Source organism: Rhipicephalus sanguineus, chromosome 1, assembly GCF_013339695.2.
Source record: "Rhipicephalus sanguineus isolate Rsan-2018 chromosome 1, BIME_Rsan_1.4, whole genome shotgun sequence".
Classification (NCBI taxonomy): domain Eukaryota; kingdom Metazoa; phylum Arthropoda; class Arachnida; order Ixodida; family Ixodidae; genus Rhipicephalus; species Rhipicephalus sanguineus.
This window is the reverse complement of record NC_051176.1, coordinates 45,445,425-45,460,320: the sequence shown is the minus strand read 5'-3', so window position 1 is coordinate 45,460,320 and position 14,896 is coordinate 45,445,425.

Sequence of the window (14,896 nt, the reverse complement as noted above, 5' to 3'; positions counted from 1 at the left end):
ACTAGATACTTTCGGTTGGAACACTCTGGTCGTACTGCTCATTGATCTGCGAGAGCTTGTCGTTCCTTTACCCCTGTGAGCTTCGCGATGTCGACGTTAGCAGAGTCAAGCGAGAGTCGCGCATCCTGTATGATATCATTGTTCTGCACGCGTCGTGCAGACCTCTTGCGTTTGAGTCGGTCCACTGGGAGGGCATTGCTGCTGGCTGAAGTTACGCCACTGAGCATGGCTAAATATGTAGAAGTGGGAACGTTCAGGGATCCAAGGCACGCAATGTTCAGTTGCGTGGCTGAAGTGGTGTACCAACGGTGGTCGTCGCATGCATCCACGACCCGTTGGGCCCTCACCGCTCTCGACGGGAAGCAAGAGTAAAGTCCTCTTCGCCATGCATAGAAGGAATGCTTGTCGCACGTGGGTTTTTCTCACCAAAACTTAGATGCTGCAGTGTTAACGGGTACACAAGAACTGAGACAGTTGCCATGTTCAAACGTGCTTCATTTCTCTCCCTGCGTTTATTTGTACTATTTTCTACATCTCTACATGTGTAATTTTTTTAATGAAAACATTTCGAGAGAAGGCAGGGTAGAAGATTAAGGAAGTGGAAATAACTCCAGCCAAAACAAACTTTCGCTGGAGGTATTTCAACTTCCGTAATTTCTTTTGATTGTCATCTACTGCGTAGTTGTAAGAACTCTACTTCAACTTACCAGGCTTGTAAATTTGACTTGTACATGCCTGCAGATTAGAAAGAAATTATATGCAATTATCACTTTTTTATCGTAAGCATCTTTTCAATAACTTTACTTTCAATGTGTTGTGTTATGTAAAGTTTTGCTTTGAGGGTTCAGGCTCGTGGTAGTGACTGCCTATATTAAACAAGGTACTTTTTATCATGCTGTTGCGTTATGCAATTCAGGCAAGCACTTCTCCTGTCGTAGTAACTGCAATATGCTGTCAGCACATAACGCGTTTCTTCCAAACGCCACCTCGATCACAATAAACACAAAGCCAAGTTTAAAAGACCTTACAAATCTGAAATGTTGAACAATAGCCAAGACTTAGCACACTGCAAACAGGTGCTACTGTGCTGCACTTCCACTTGACTATCCTGTTTGTACTACGACTATTAAAACAGTTCCCTTTCTCTCTCCCCCCATGAAAAAAATGCAGTACTTTGTTCCCAACATCAGCAATACTTAGCGATACTATATTCGCTGTTTGGTGACACAAAACTGTTACATCAATGCACCAGTTTCTCACTTATTCAAAGCCTCAAATTACAACTATTTTCCATTTTGTGCAATGGTAAATGTATACAAGGCAACAAAGACTCTATGGAAGCGCAAGCATTCAGGAAATAGCCCAATATGCAGCTTAGTGTCATCCATATGAAGAAGGGGCACTTCTGGTGGAATAAAAATGACACCAGGTGTGAAAGCACATCCACTAGAATGAAAAGAAATGAACTTGCAATCAGGGTAGTATTTTTTGAACACCCATTTCTACATAATGGTGCTATTGCCTATGCATTCAAAATTATAGCTCCACGTGCTTGTTGCCCCATGTCTTGTGGCTATTCAATTAAGCAGTGCGTTCTGCCTTAATGTTGTAAAATCCCTCTACTGTGCTTCACGAAAGTAATGTACTCTTCGAAAGATCATATATTTCGCCCCGATGACCAATTTTGCATTCTTTCATTGTCTATTGATGAAGTAGCAGGGCACAAGTGCTGATTGGTGCCCCATATTGCTAAGGCGGTTTTTATGAGACTAAGCTCATCTCCATCTACGGGAAAATTCGCAATAACTTTTATTGCCAAAAATTGTGGTTAAAAAGGGGGGGCGGGCTTCAGTGTTCTTCCTGGCCACTTCCTCTCACTGGCCACTTGGTGGAATCAGTGGTCCCCGGATGGGTGATAGTACCCTTGAGATTTCACCTGCTTCATAGTGCAGGAGCACCTATAAGAGATGCACTTTGCACTGCCCCCTCAGGTGCTCTGGCACCTTGTCCATATGCACAGCGAGCGAGACTAAAAACTGCTCAGTCCTGTTTTCTTTTTCATCTTTTATTTGCTCATCTAACTTTTCCAATATGTTTGCTGTTTCTAGTTTTCTTTTTTGGGTCTTACTTGTTCGTGTTGTGTGTTTCATGATAGGAGTGGAGTGTGGGAGGGGTGTTGAAGGGGTGGGCACGGGTACAGTAGAATTATGCAGAAAAGAAAATTAAGTCTGATTGTGCGGCGTGGGAGAAGAAGGAGAAGCGGGTAAAGTGTAGTCGGGTGTGTCCGAGCAGTAGTTACTCTCGCTCGCGCCACTGGCATAACGAGGAGACAGCATGGATGCAAGAACTCTGGCCACGTCGTCCTGCGTGGCATCCGAGCTGTCATCCAGGTTACTGCTCGTTCTAAAAGGAAAACATGCAGCCACATAACTAGTAACATGGCGCACACAGTGGTAACAAATTCATTTCTCGTAATGAACACAGTGGTCACTGTGTAATATGGAATCGCAATTGAGCATTCAGCTACTTCAGCATTCTCAGTATCGCCAGTCTGGGAGAGTTGGGGTTGCATAACTGATTTAAGAATTAGAGCAATTCGAAAATGAGGAGAGGAATTAAACATTGTAGAAATCGAGGAGAATAGACGTGCCTCCTATCTGTGGCTTTCTTATGATAATTCTTGAAAGAGAGAGTTTCAGGGTTTGTGCCACAGGCGAGCATATTGCATAGCTACTGGGAGCAGAAGTGACCACTGCTGGTGGCATTGCCGAAAATGTAGAATCAGCTCATACCTCTTGTGCTTCCGCAGAAAGCAACGGCTCAAGTTTCTCTACTGACGCCAGTGCTTGTCATTACCCTACCAGAGAGAGCGTATTCTATCATAGCGCGCAGGTTTAACCGCTGCACGTCCCCCACTATCTAAACTTACCTATGTGCTGCCCCCATGCTTGTGCCACGTGTGACAAATCTCTCATTTGCAACATCGTGTTTGTGCTAGACTGCCCGTTTCTTTTCCTATATGACCCCCGCTTGCTATTTCAACTAGTAATCACGGTTTCGTTGTTAACTGTCGTAATGGCGGTCTAAAGAAGAATGGGTTAATTCTAGTGCTGAAATTCTACCGATTTCCAAAGATGGCAACAAAGAAAGCAGATGACTGGCATGAATTGCTGGAGTACAATGAAGAAATTTAACTGTCTTTGTTGCATGTGCTAGCAATGTGCGGTGAGATCACGTATGTGGAGAAAACACGCACGAAGCATTTAACATAAAATTCCTTCCTGCTTTTCAACAGCGCTAAATAATTGTGATGACATTGATTCCAAAATTGCTATATTGCTTTCAACTTGTGTCTTTTGACCAGTCCTATTAAGAAATTACGAAGCTATATACAGTGTGCTGCTAAGTGATAGCAGTGATAGCTTATACTGGTTTGTAGGAGGGGAAGTTGTGGCGGGGGGGCAGAAATTTTATGACATGTACAACCACGATATGTCAAGGCCAGAATGGGTTCGTCGAAATGTTCGGAACTGAGAGGTTTTGGCGAAATCCATTTGGCAGCTTGGTCACTCGACCTTTGTGTATCAAACTTCATGTGTGGGCTCGTGATAGACTGTGTGTGCCAGAGGTGCATCATGAATATTCCAGAACTGAAGCTAGATGTTGATGATGAAGTTGTAGGCATTGATGCAGACCTACAGAGGTACACGAGCAACTTAAGCGTTTGCAACTATGTATTGGTGTAAGCGGAGGCCATGTGCCAGATGTGTTCAAAAATTGACCTTGCAATTGGCTGTAATTAAATAACAGACTTAGTCCTATTTACAGACACTGACTTTTTTCCCCTGAATCCCTGTATCATACAAAAGTGTCGGTTGGCTCCATGCTACCCTTTATTAGCGTTGCTGCGGCTATTCCATAGTCTAAAAAAGTTGTGCACACATCATAGTTGACTGTGCCGTATTATATTGTGTATATTTACACAGTGCCGATGATGGAAGATGTGACACTGAATCTCCACCGGCAGCCCGAACAAACGAAATAATGGTGGCACAAGGGAAGAATGAAGGTGACTGTTAGCCAGCCCTCTATTTCATCACTTGATAATGAAGTTGCCTTGTTAAATTCTGGGTAAATGTCGCATATCACCTCGTGCGTGTTATACTGTTTGCAATTTTGCATTCTAACGTTCTTCCTGGTTTTCATAGTTTCCAATTCTTCATTAAAGATTAGCTTTGCCATCATTTAAGGATGCTTGCTCCACATTTCAGACAAATCAGTTTTGTGTGCTTAGGGCTGGGTTTGGTCATGTTTGTGTGCATTTCATGTAGGGTTGTTACAATAAACTCAAGGCGATAGTGCAATGTTGTGTCCCCTACTTTTCCTGTCAATCTCACTGTAGCCAAAACGTAGGGGAAATGTTGAATGTAAGCTGTGCCAGTCCAAATTTAAAGAGTGTCAGTTACTTCGAGTGCTTCCAAGTTTTGTTACAAGCCAAAACTAAAGATTTAATATACCGGCGTGGCTCAATGATGTCCCTCAAGAAGAGAAGACGGTCAAAGTACTTCCATGTTGGAAATGACTCATCCACGCCAGCTCCGCTCTTCATGTTGATCGCCTTCAGCTTTTTTGCGAAAGTGTCTCGCAGTTTTCTCGAGCGATTTGTGACCATCTTGATATTTTCTATAGATGAGAAGGTAACCGTAACGTTATGTGTGAATTATGCGAACATTTTTATAATTAATTCGTAACGAAAGATTGTGATGCAAGCTGAGAAGCAAGGGGGAAAAAGAAACCTAGTGGGAAGATAGGATCTGGCATCCTGTGCTGTGTTGTACTTGTTCCTTCCTTGTTTCTCGATTTGGCCCACAAATCTCTCGAGAAACTATGCACCAACACGCCCAATACAAATTCAATCGAAATGCATACAATGACAAAGCAGAAAATGTTGGCAATGATTCACTGCCATAATAAAAAAGGCAACATTTGCTGTCTGCGTTTCAAATTTCACTGTTCAATCTCACAAACATTGGACGAGCAAACATGACTGATCTTATGACGATTTTGTCAATAGAATCGAAACAAGGTTAGTGTGACCACAACAGCCATGCTCAATCATGAGAGGTAGCTTCGACGAATCAAACGTGCTTGCAGGTCAACCCATCAAAAGCGCCGCAAAGTAAACCATTGCATTTCAAACTTGTAAATGTGACTTTCATGCCAGGCAGTTCGTCAAAATTTCTTTTTTCCTCTGTGTGCAAGCAATTCCTCGTGGCACGATAGCGGCTAAGCTGGAAGGCGCGGGTTCGTTTCCAGGACACATTTCTATGGGGTCATAATGCATATGCACCGGCGTACTTCAGTTCAGATTTAAAAAAAAGCCATATTGCGCTCAAAATTCATCATGCCCCGTTGTCAGTCACGACGGAGTGCAATTTGAACATCAAATCCCACTCGTAAATCTCAGACTGTGAACACTGCTTTCCACGTTTCCCGTCGTTATACGTTTCAAGGTCCTCCTCGTGTGTGTCGGAAACGTAGCGTTTTAAGATTTACCTCGCGTGAAAAGCTCAGCTGCGCGCACAGTTTGCACTAGAAAAAAGCGCTCGGAAAAAAAGTGATAAATAGATTACATAACGTCTGCAACAGCAAGGCCTAGACCACGCTCAATGCATTTCCGCGCCTCCGCGCGCATGTCGGCATTTCTGTACAGGTTTGTTCGCTGGTCCCACGGGGCCGGCTCATGCCGAACCAGCACGATGATGAGTTCATTCCACATTTGTGACGCGTGAGCGCTCATGGTAAACGTGGACTTCTCCGCAAAACTGTTGAGCACGACCTAATCCCCCGCCGACCGGGCATGAAAAACTCAGCAATATGGCAGCTCACCGGCTACCTGTTCACGTGGTCGTGACGTTTCCGTGCTCGCGCTGTCATTGGCTGTGGCCGTCCGACGGTCCAACGCGGCGACGAAAATATCAGCCCGGTTCGATACACGCCGGACATGCGATGCGCCCATCCGATGCGATGAAACGTCACGAAGCGTCACCATTCCGGCTGCCGCATCACTGCGTCAGACGTCGCATCGCATGGAAAATCGTACCGTCTGTCTCGGCCTCAACACCGGCCGCTGTCCTGCTCGGTTCCAACGACGTAGCGAAGCCTTTTTTCTTATGGCTTCGTAGTTGCAGCCCGTGACTCTCCAGGAAGGAACCACGGACGATCACACCAACTTGCTTTTGTCACCGCTGGCAGTGTTCTTCGTAGCTCTTCGCACTTCGGCACAGAAGCGTGATGTCCGCGGCGTTCAGGCTTGAGGCTTGCGCTCGTGGTCGTATGTGCACGGCCGCTCGATGATTGAAGAAACACGCGAGGATCCTGCAGGCTGTGTGCGGCCGGATGCCGGCGCGAGTTGAAATTTTCATTGGCCTTTAAAGCAATTTTACTCAATTTTCGAGAACGTCATCGACTCTACCCGTGCCCTGCTAAGGGTCTGAGCGGATCAGATGAGCAAATTCTCCGCAAGCTACAGGCCAATACTCTGCTCTGCCCCACAAGAAATAGTTTCTGGGGCACTTACTCAGACGGGAAGTGCCCGTACTGTTGGGAGACGTGAGACGTGATGTGGGCATGTACCCAAAACCCCTTCTCTTCCACCAGCCCTCACAGGAGAGGGATGAGAGACCGCTCTCCGCGACTGCTCTGGACTGTCCAGAGGGTGAGAGCGGCGGCTGAGTCCTGCGGTGTCCCGGACTGAGGACACCGACCATTAGGGGCCACCAACGTTGGCCCCCGAAACCTCACTATTTTAAATAAAGTTTGTTCCCTCTATCTCAGAGCATACCACATAACGCAACTAGGAGATTGGCGATTACGTGGCTGTCGGCAGTGCAAGCTTCTTACACTCCCCGGTCTCCAGGGCCACTAGACAACATACACTGACTGTTTGAGAAAATCTGCAAGACAACTTTCGAGGAACTTTCTTTTTTCCAATCAAGACATTTCGTTCACAGACTGCTTTTCTCGCTCGTTGTGCTTCTGCCGCTCGCACTTGCAGTGAAAGGGTTAGGCTAAGGGCCAACAATGATGCGCGACAATGTCATACTGAGCTTCGTAAAAAACAAGAAGAAAAAAAAACATTCTTGGTTTTCGCGTACCTTCACTGGAACTGGGAGCAGCAGTCATGGTGGACAAAAGCCGCCGAAGCAGGGAACTTGAAGTCACGCGATAATAAACTGTCAAGCGGTGGCTAAAAATCACGTGATAGAAAACTCCCCATGTAGTAAAATATTAATAATAATAATATCTGGGGTTTAACGTCCCAAAACCTCGATATGATTATGAGGGACGCCGTAGTGGAGGTGTCCGGAAATTTTGACCACCTGGGTTACTTTAACGTGCACCTAAACCTAAGTACACGGGCCTCAAACTTTTTCGCCTCCATCACAAATGCAGCCGCCGCGGCCGGGATTTGATCCCGCGACCTTCGGGTCAGCAGTCGAGCGCCATATCCACTAGACCACCGTGCCGGGACATGCAGTAAAATTGCATTGTACATTCCTCAGAGGTGGTGGCAAAACTGCCATGTACCACCGTTTACTCAAACATGAGGTAGTAATTTTAAAAGCGAGTGGGTTTTTAGAGTTAATGAGCCGCAAATACCCCAATCTCGGCTAACTTTTGCTCAAGTGCAAGAGATCTCAACGCAAGGCGGACGCGCACTTCACTCAAGACGAAATGAGCCTGCTGATCGCTCTCGTGAAGAAGTACAGGTACATCATAGAGTGCAAAAAAAAGTCAATGTTGCGTTAGTACAAAAAAGATGGCTGATCCCTCTGTCATAGGAATCCGTATAGGATGAAAGTGAAAGGTCGTCACAGAAGTAGAAGTGGACGCACGCGCGTTGACGCCTAGTGGCACATCTCCGTACCGACCACTAACGCCCATAATCATGATTTAACCTTCGCGGTAGCTGAAGTTAACATATACGGGGACACCGCATATAGTGAATCCCGCACAAATATGGCATCAACAAGCACATAATAAACACTGATACTCCATATGCACTCCTTCAAAGCGTCCTTAAACGCGAAGAGAAACGCTACGCGTGTCGTGTCTTCACTCTATCCTGACCGTTAATTTTCACGGGGCGAGCGGGGAATGCAGTGTGACAGCCAGACGAGCGTCGGAGAGCTATTTTTCGATATAGATGGGCGCTGTGAGCGAGGCTTGGGCTAAAACCACTTCGCGGTATGTTAAAGCGTTGACGAAAATACACCTCTATTAGAAACGCGCCGAATGGGACGGTTGTAGCAACGGCGCGGTTTTCTTTGTTTTTTTTCGAGCCTTTATCACGGGGCAACGCCCCGTGATAAAGGGAACGCTCATAGCATCCATACATCCAATAGCACTGTGAAAGGAAAGCGCGAAAGATAAAAGGCGCGTTCATGTTGCCTCCGTTATGTGTTTGACGGTAGCTCAATAGGCTGAACACCCACCAGCCATCGTAGCGGAACTAGAGGTCACGGGTTCGACTCCTGTGAACGGAACTTTTTCTTGGTTTTTTTCTTTGCCATCTGATGGCGTTAATTTTACTGACGTATTTCCGTGACGGAAATGCGTCATGAAAGTCTTGGTGGACCCCGGCGTAAAGCACTTTCGTATTAAAAAAGAGAAAACTTCGATGGAAATTACCCAGCGCTACCGTGCAAACGACGGATCTCAAACATCTGCATGTAATAATCCCAAGCGCAAATGCAAAGCGAGAGCATCACAAAACTGGTAAGCGCAACATGTACTGCATCACTGGCTCATTGGGCTACTATTTTTGGGATCGACCACATATTGTGTATTGGGTGTATGACTCAGTACTGAGCGTAAACGCGGTCGTATTTACGTTCAGAGTTCCACGTCTTCACCGCCGGGGCTTTTGATGCGCACGTGTGAGCAGTCGACGCACCCGCAGAACTTTACGAAATCTTGCCGAGTGCGGGAAGCACACCAGCGATAAGTTCAGGTGCTTTGCGATTACCAGAGCCAATTTTGCAGCTGCACGGCACACCATCGAGTGAAAAATGCTGACGAGACCCCAGTGATTGTCGGAAATGTACCAGCGCCGTAAACCCGAGGGCAGGGGGTGGGTGACAGGTTCTGTTGTCCCCGCTTTCTTGGAAGGCAACATGACGAGAAGTTGTCGCACGGTGTTATTCGTGAACTTTCCTTAGTGTTATTCCTGAACCTTCCGTACACGGTGTTATTCGTGAGCAATTCCTTGCGAGCGAGGAATTGTTCTTCTCTTGTACCTGCTCCATCGTATTTCCTCGGGCATGAAGTGCGGATTGCGGAATCTTCTGCAGGCAATGCACCTCAGAAAATGCTTCATCCATGGCGGGGCAAGGAAACACAAAAGCGGCCAACCTCCGCGCGACGTCCATCTGAGAGCCGGCCATGTTGGAATAATACCCTTCCGAAAAAGACTGCCTTCAACGTTTTCTCAAGTATAAGACATTTTACAAACAGGAAGCTTAATTACATTGACACTATCAATTGATTTTGTTATGATTGGCTACGCGATTAAGGGTCACCAGTACAAGCTATTGTTCACTTGTATGAGCGTGAGTTCTTCATGCACTGTCTTGTTTAGAGGAATGTTTCGGAAGAATTTAAGTAGTGATTGTAGAGGCTTCTGTTTTATGTAACTATAACAATTTGTGCGAGCCACACACTCAGCTTGCAAGATAGGCAAGGCTGCGCAGAGGCGATGCGCATGGCTCAGCGGTGCTCTTAAAAGGAGCAGCCTGCACGCCACCGGGGAGAGGGATTCTGGAGCCGCCGAAGTGAACAGACTATGCGTAAGCCATGTAAATAAATGTTTTTCGTTGTTCTATGAGGACTCTGTCATCCTTGCTCTAACTCCGGATGGGATGCAGCAAACCCAGTACCCACAGTTGGCGTCCAACGTGCTTTTTGCTCCCGCCCGTAGGAATAGCACGGGGATGTAGGTACGGTCCCTTGTCTTGTTCGTCGAATCTCCGTGTATGTTCGTCGTGTATGTTCCTCGTGTATGCTCGTTGTTCGTCGAATCTCCTGCATGGTTCAGTCTGGCGGTTACGCAAATGCTAAGCTCATTTTCTTTTTCTGGGGGGGGGGATTTGCCTGCTTCGCCTGCAGTATGGATCGCCGCCAACGAGCCCTTGGGCAACGACGCCACCCGTATCCCAGGCCTCCTCCCTCAGCTCCTCATCGGGCAGGGCCACAGCATACCCGTCACTACCCATGAGCCTGCCCGACCTGTGGAATCGTGCGGCCACTCGACAACGTCGCCACGTGGACCGTAGTATCGGGGCAATCCTCCGTGGGTTGGGTATCCCGGCTGCCCACGGAGGACCAGCCTGAGTTCCCCCTATCTCTTCGTGGCAGAGAAGTGCCAGAGCCTTTCCGTGGACTGAACGTGGAGGACCACCACCCGAGAGAACCCGGCGCGTCGTACACGGAGGAGGAGCGGCGCCTCCTTTGCGCCCTGTGCGGGGTACCCGAAATACACCGCAGCACGAAATACACCGCAGTCCGGTCCCTTGTCTTGTTCGTCGAATCTCCGTGTAGCGCATTCTCGTGTGTGTTCTTTTGTTGCGCTCTATTTCTTTTTTTTTTGAACATGGGACAGGCGGACGGAAATCAGCTCCGGTCTGGGACGGCTCAGGAGAATTCGCTTGAGCACACTGACCAGCTGCTGGCACAGCAGATTTCAGCGTGTGGCTGAGTTGTGCAACACGGCCGTGGACCGCATGGGCACTCGGGCCGGCGAACCACAGCTCCTACCTCTGGCCACTCTACCCACGTACTACACGGATTACGACAACCCGAAATCAGTGGCTGACTTCCTAGAGGAAATAGACAGGTATGCCAGAGCTACCGGTGCCTCGGAAGCGCACATGATGGCTCGAGTCCTGCCGTTGGCTTTACGGGATGCCGCAGGACGGTGGTGGAGGCTACAAACGGCTTTCACCAAATGGGCAGAATGCGAACAGCGCTTCCGAGAGGAATTTCTGCCCCCTGAGTACGAGCGGCGAGTCCAGCGTGAGCTCGAACTGGGAACCCAGCATCCAGACGAAAGTTTGCTCGAGTACGTCCGGATGATCTGCATTGCCGAGAAGCACCGTACGTCCGGACGATTGCATCGCCGAGCAGCACCGACTGCCTCTGAAAGGGACCAAGTAGCTCGGGTCATTCAACAGAGTCATCCCAGATTCAGGCCTTTTCTTTATGGGCGCACATTCGAAACCCTTGAGCATCTCGCACGGCCCGCGGTGTACAAGACCCCGTGTTAGCTGAGAGCACTTACGTGCAAGCGCCGCAATCTGCTCTTGAGCCGTCACTGGTTTGGCGCGCCCCTGTAGCCAGTCCCTCACCTGACCTGAGGAGCCCACGCGCATTCACCGCTGTCTCCTCCCGCGCCCTGGACCGCTTCGCGCATGAGCAAAGGCGGCGCGGGGCCTTATTCGATACCGTATCAGGGGTAAGTTGCTCCTGAGAGCAAGTGTCCCCGGAGCAGCGTCCTGGTGCAGAGCGCTCGCTCCTTACTCGAGCCATACAGGAACATAGTCGGTCGGACCCCCAGTCCCGATATGCGAAGTTCACAAGTCCTGCGCGAGCCGGCTGCGACAGGCGCTCCTGTGATGGGTCCTCTGGGGGTTGCCCCGCCGAAATGCGTGATTTCAGTGATAGGTTAACTGGCCAACGCAGACATGCGCAAGTCGTATGATATCAGTGCGGTCAAAATGGCAATGTGAGGCGGCAATGCTTTGCGCATCGTAGCGCGAGTGCAGAAAGTTCGGCGACACTAAACACTGGCGGTGTGTCGCAGCCCACGGCCGTTAATGCCAGGAGCGTGGAACGCTGTTCGGGGCGTGTAATAGAGGAACATCAAGCTGGTGAGTCAGTCATCATTACCTCTGTTTGCCGCACAACGCAGGTACAGTCTCCAGAACCGACGATGAAAGTTAAAGCGCTGGGCATTACCGTACCTACTCTTCTTGATACCGGTTCAGGATTCTCGTTAACCGGTGATGTGTTGCTGGAAAAGTGTAAAGCTAAAAAGATGGTTTCGTAACACGAATTTTCAGTTGCAAATGGCATCAAACAACGTATCAAGCGCCGAAGGTTGTGTTCCCTTACGGATAAGCTTTCATGGGAAAATGAAGCGCCAGCGATTTGCATGTTTGCCTGCTTTATCTGTGCCAATGCTTCTCGGTCGAGATTTTCTTGCAGACCAGGGGTTCACACTCGACTTCCCTGCAAGAGGCTACCGCCTTCATGGACAGTCCGAGACACCTTTTGCGGAGAATATAGACTTCGTGCCTGTACCAAGGCACGCGGAAGGCGTGGCAGCCTTGCACACCACTCTGCCCTCAGCAGTCATGCAGTCCCTCAGCGACTTCAAGGGAACCACCCACCAATGGAAGTAGCTTGAGGCCGTGTTGACACTGTTTTCGGGAATGTTTACGGAACGTCCTAGTGCATCGCATCAATACCGGCGACGCCCGGCCTTGGCGGTGCAACCCAGGACCGCTGAGCCAGCACAAGCGAGCCGTTCTCGATAAAGCCCTGGACGAAACGATCAACACAGGAGCCGTATGACCCTCGGACAGTCTGTGGGCCTTCCCTGTGGTATTAGCCGCAAAGAAAGATGGGACGGCACGTCTTTGTGTGGACTACCGCAGGCTCAACGCGGTCACGGTGATAGATTCCTACCCTTTGCCAGCAATATCGAGCATAACTTCTCCGCTGGGAAACGCAAAGTTCTTCACCACGATCGACTGCTCTCGGGGGTATCTGCAGATCGAGGTTCACCCTGACGATATCCCTAAAACGGCATTCACATGCCATAGAGGCTTGCATGAGTCTGTGCGCATGCCCTTTGGTCTTTCCAATAGTCCGAGTTCCTGTCAGCGCATGATGGATATGGTCTTGGGTGATGTAAAATTTAATTATGCACTTTGGTATCTCGATGGTGTGACGGTGTTTTCGCGCGCGTTCGAAGAGCATCTTGAACACTAGCATACGGTGCTACAGCGCATGTCAGCAGCCGGTCTAACCGTTCATGCCAGAAAACTGCAGCTCGCTACTAACAGGATCAGCCTTCTTGGGTTTGTTGTTGACAACGGTGTACTAACACCAAACCCATATAAACTGAAGGCAATTGCAGATTACCCCCGACCCCAGAATACTAAGAGCTTACAAAGGTTTCTCGGAATGATTGCTTTTTATCGTGACTTCATTTCACAGTGCGCATGCATCTGCCGACCACTAACTCAGTTGCTGAAGAAAGGCACGAATGGCTCTGGAGCGGTGAGCAACAAGCAGCTTTCGACACGCTTCTGAAAGCAATCACCAGTAACGCCTCCCTTCAGCTGCCAGATCTTAATAAACCTTTTGTGTTACAGACGGACGGCAGCGATTACGGATTTCGCGCTGTACTTTTACAGGAATGCGCAGGCACTGAGGACCGTTGCTTTCGCAAGCCACACTCTGACCAGGGCGGAACGCAACTACTCGGTAACATAAAAAGAGTGCCTGGCTATCATTTTCGCATTAAAGGAGTTTGACATGTTTTTGGACGGGGCTCAGTTTGTCAATCAGACTGATCATCAAGCGCCCTCTTGGTTGAAACGGTGCCTAATCGGTCGGGACGATTGGCGCGATGGGCGCTTACCTTGCAGCGTTACAACTATGTCATTGAGTACAAGAAGGGTAGCACTGACACAGTTGCGGACGCACTTTCACGTGCACCTTTGTCTATTGGACCCCAGGTCGAGCCGGAAACAGTGTGTGTGGTTACGACACCACCTGTGACAATGCAGTCACATTGGGGTACGTTGGTCACTAAACAGGAGCTTCTTAGCCCAGCAGTCCCATGGTCTTTGCCGTGAAGTGTCAGAAATGCTAGCGGCTCGTGATCCAACTGACACCGGAAGCGAGGAGGAGACCGACTGCTACATGCTCGGAGAAGGAGGCCAATTGTTCGGTAATTTCCTCAGGTTGATGATGGTAGTGTGGAGTATCCGTTTCGAGTAGGTATTCCCCGCAAACTACGCAAACTGTCCATAAAGTACTACCATGACAGTGCTTTAGCTGGTCACTCTTCAGGGCAGAAGACGTACGAGAAGTTTAGTAGTGCTTCCACTGCGGCTAGTTGGTATGGCATTGCGAAGTGAAACGATGCGCTGCATAGATGAACTTAGACGAAAGACAGATGAACATCCTTGTCCGTTTCATGTTCATCTGTGTTTCGTGTAAGTTCATCTATGCAGCGCATCGTTTCACTTCGCAACGTACGAGAAGCCGTGTCGTACGGTAACCTGCCCAGGGTTGACCAGGATGTATTACGCTACGCGCGTTCCTGTTCAGTTTGTCAAAAGGCGAAACCACGTTGAGGTTTACCGCTAGGAACACTGCAGTCAGCTGAGAGTACGTCGCTATGGCAAATTGTTGGATGTGATGTAATTGGCCTGTTTCCCATGAGCCCGTGGCGAAACCAGTCTCTGCTTGTTGTGACTGACCGTTTCACGAAATGGGTTGAATTGTTTCCTTTGCGCAAGCTTATTTCGCAGAAAATATGGGACTGCCTTATCGAAGCCTTCACGAGGTTCGGATTCCCTGTCCAGCTGATCACGGACAACGCGACGTACTTCACCAGCAAGGTATTCACAGGTTACTGTGACGCCCTGGGAATTCGTCACAAGCGACGTCTGTGTATCACCCGCAAGCCAACATCACGAAAACGGTAAACCGAAATCTTAAATCCATGCTTGTCGCGCACACTGAGCGTCATAAAGACTGGATCTGAAACTGGCAGAAGTAGCGTTTGCAACTAGAACGACAGTGACTCGCTGAGGAG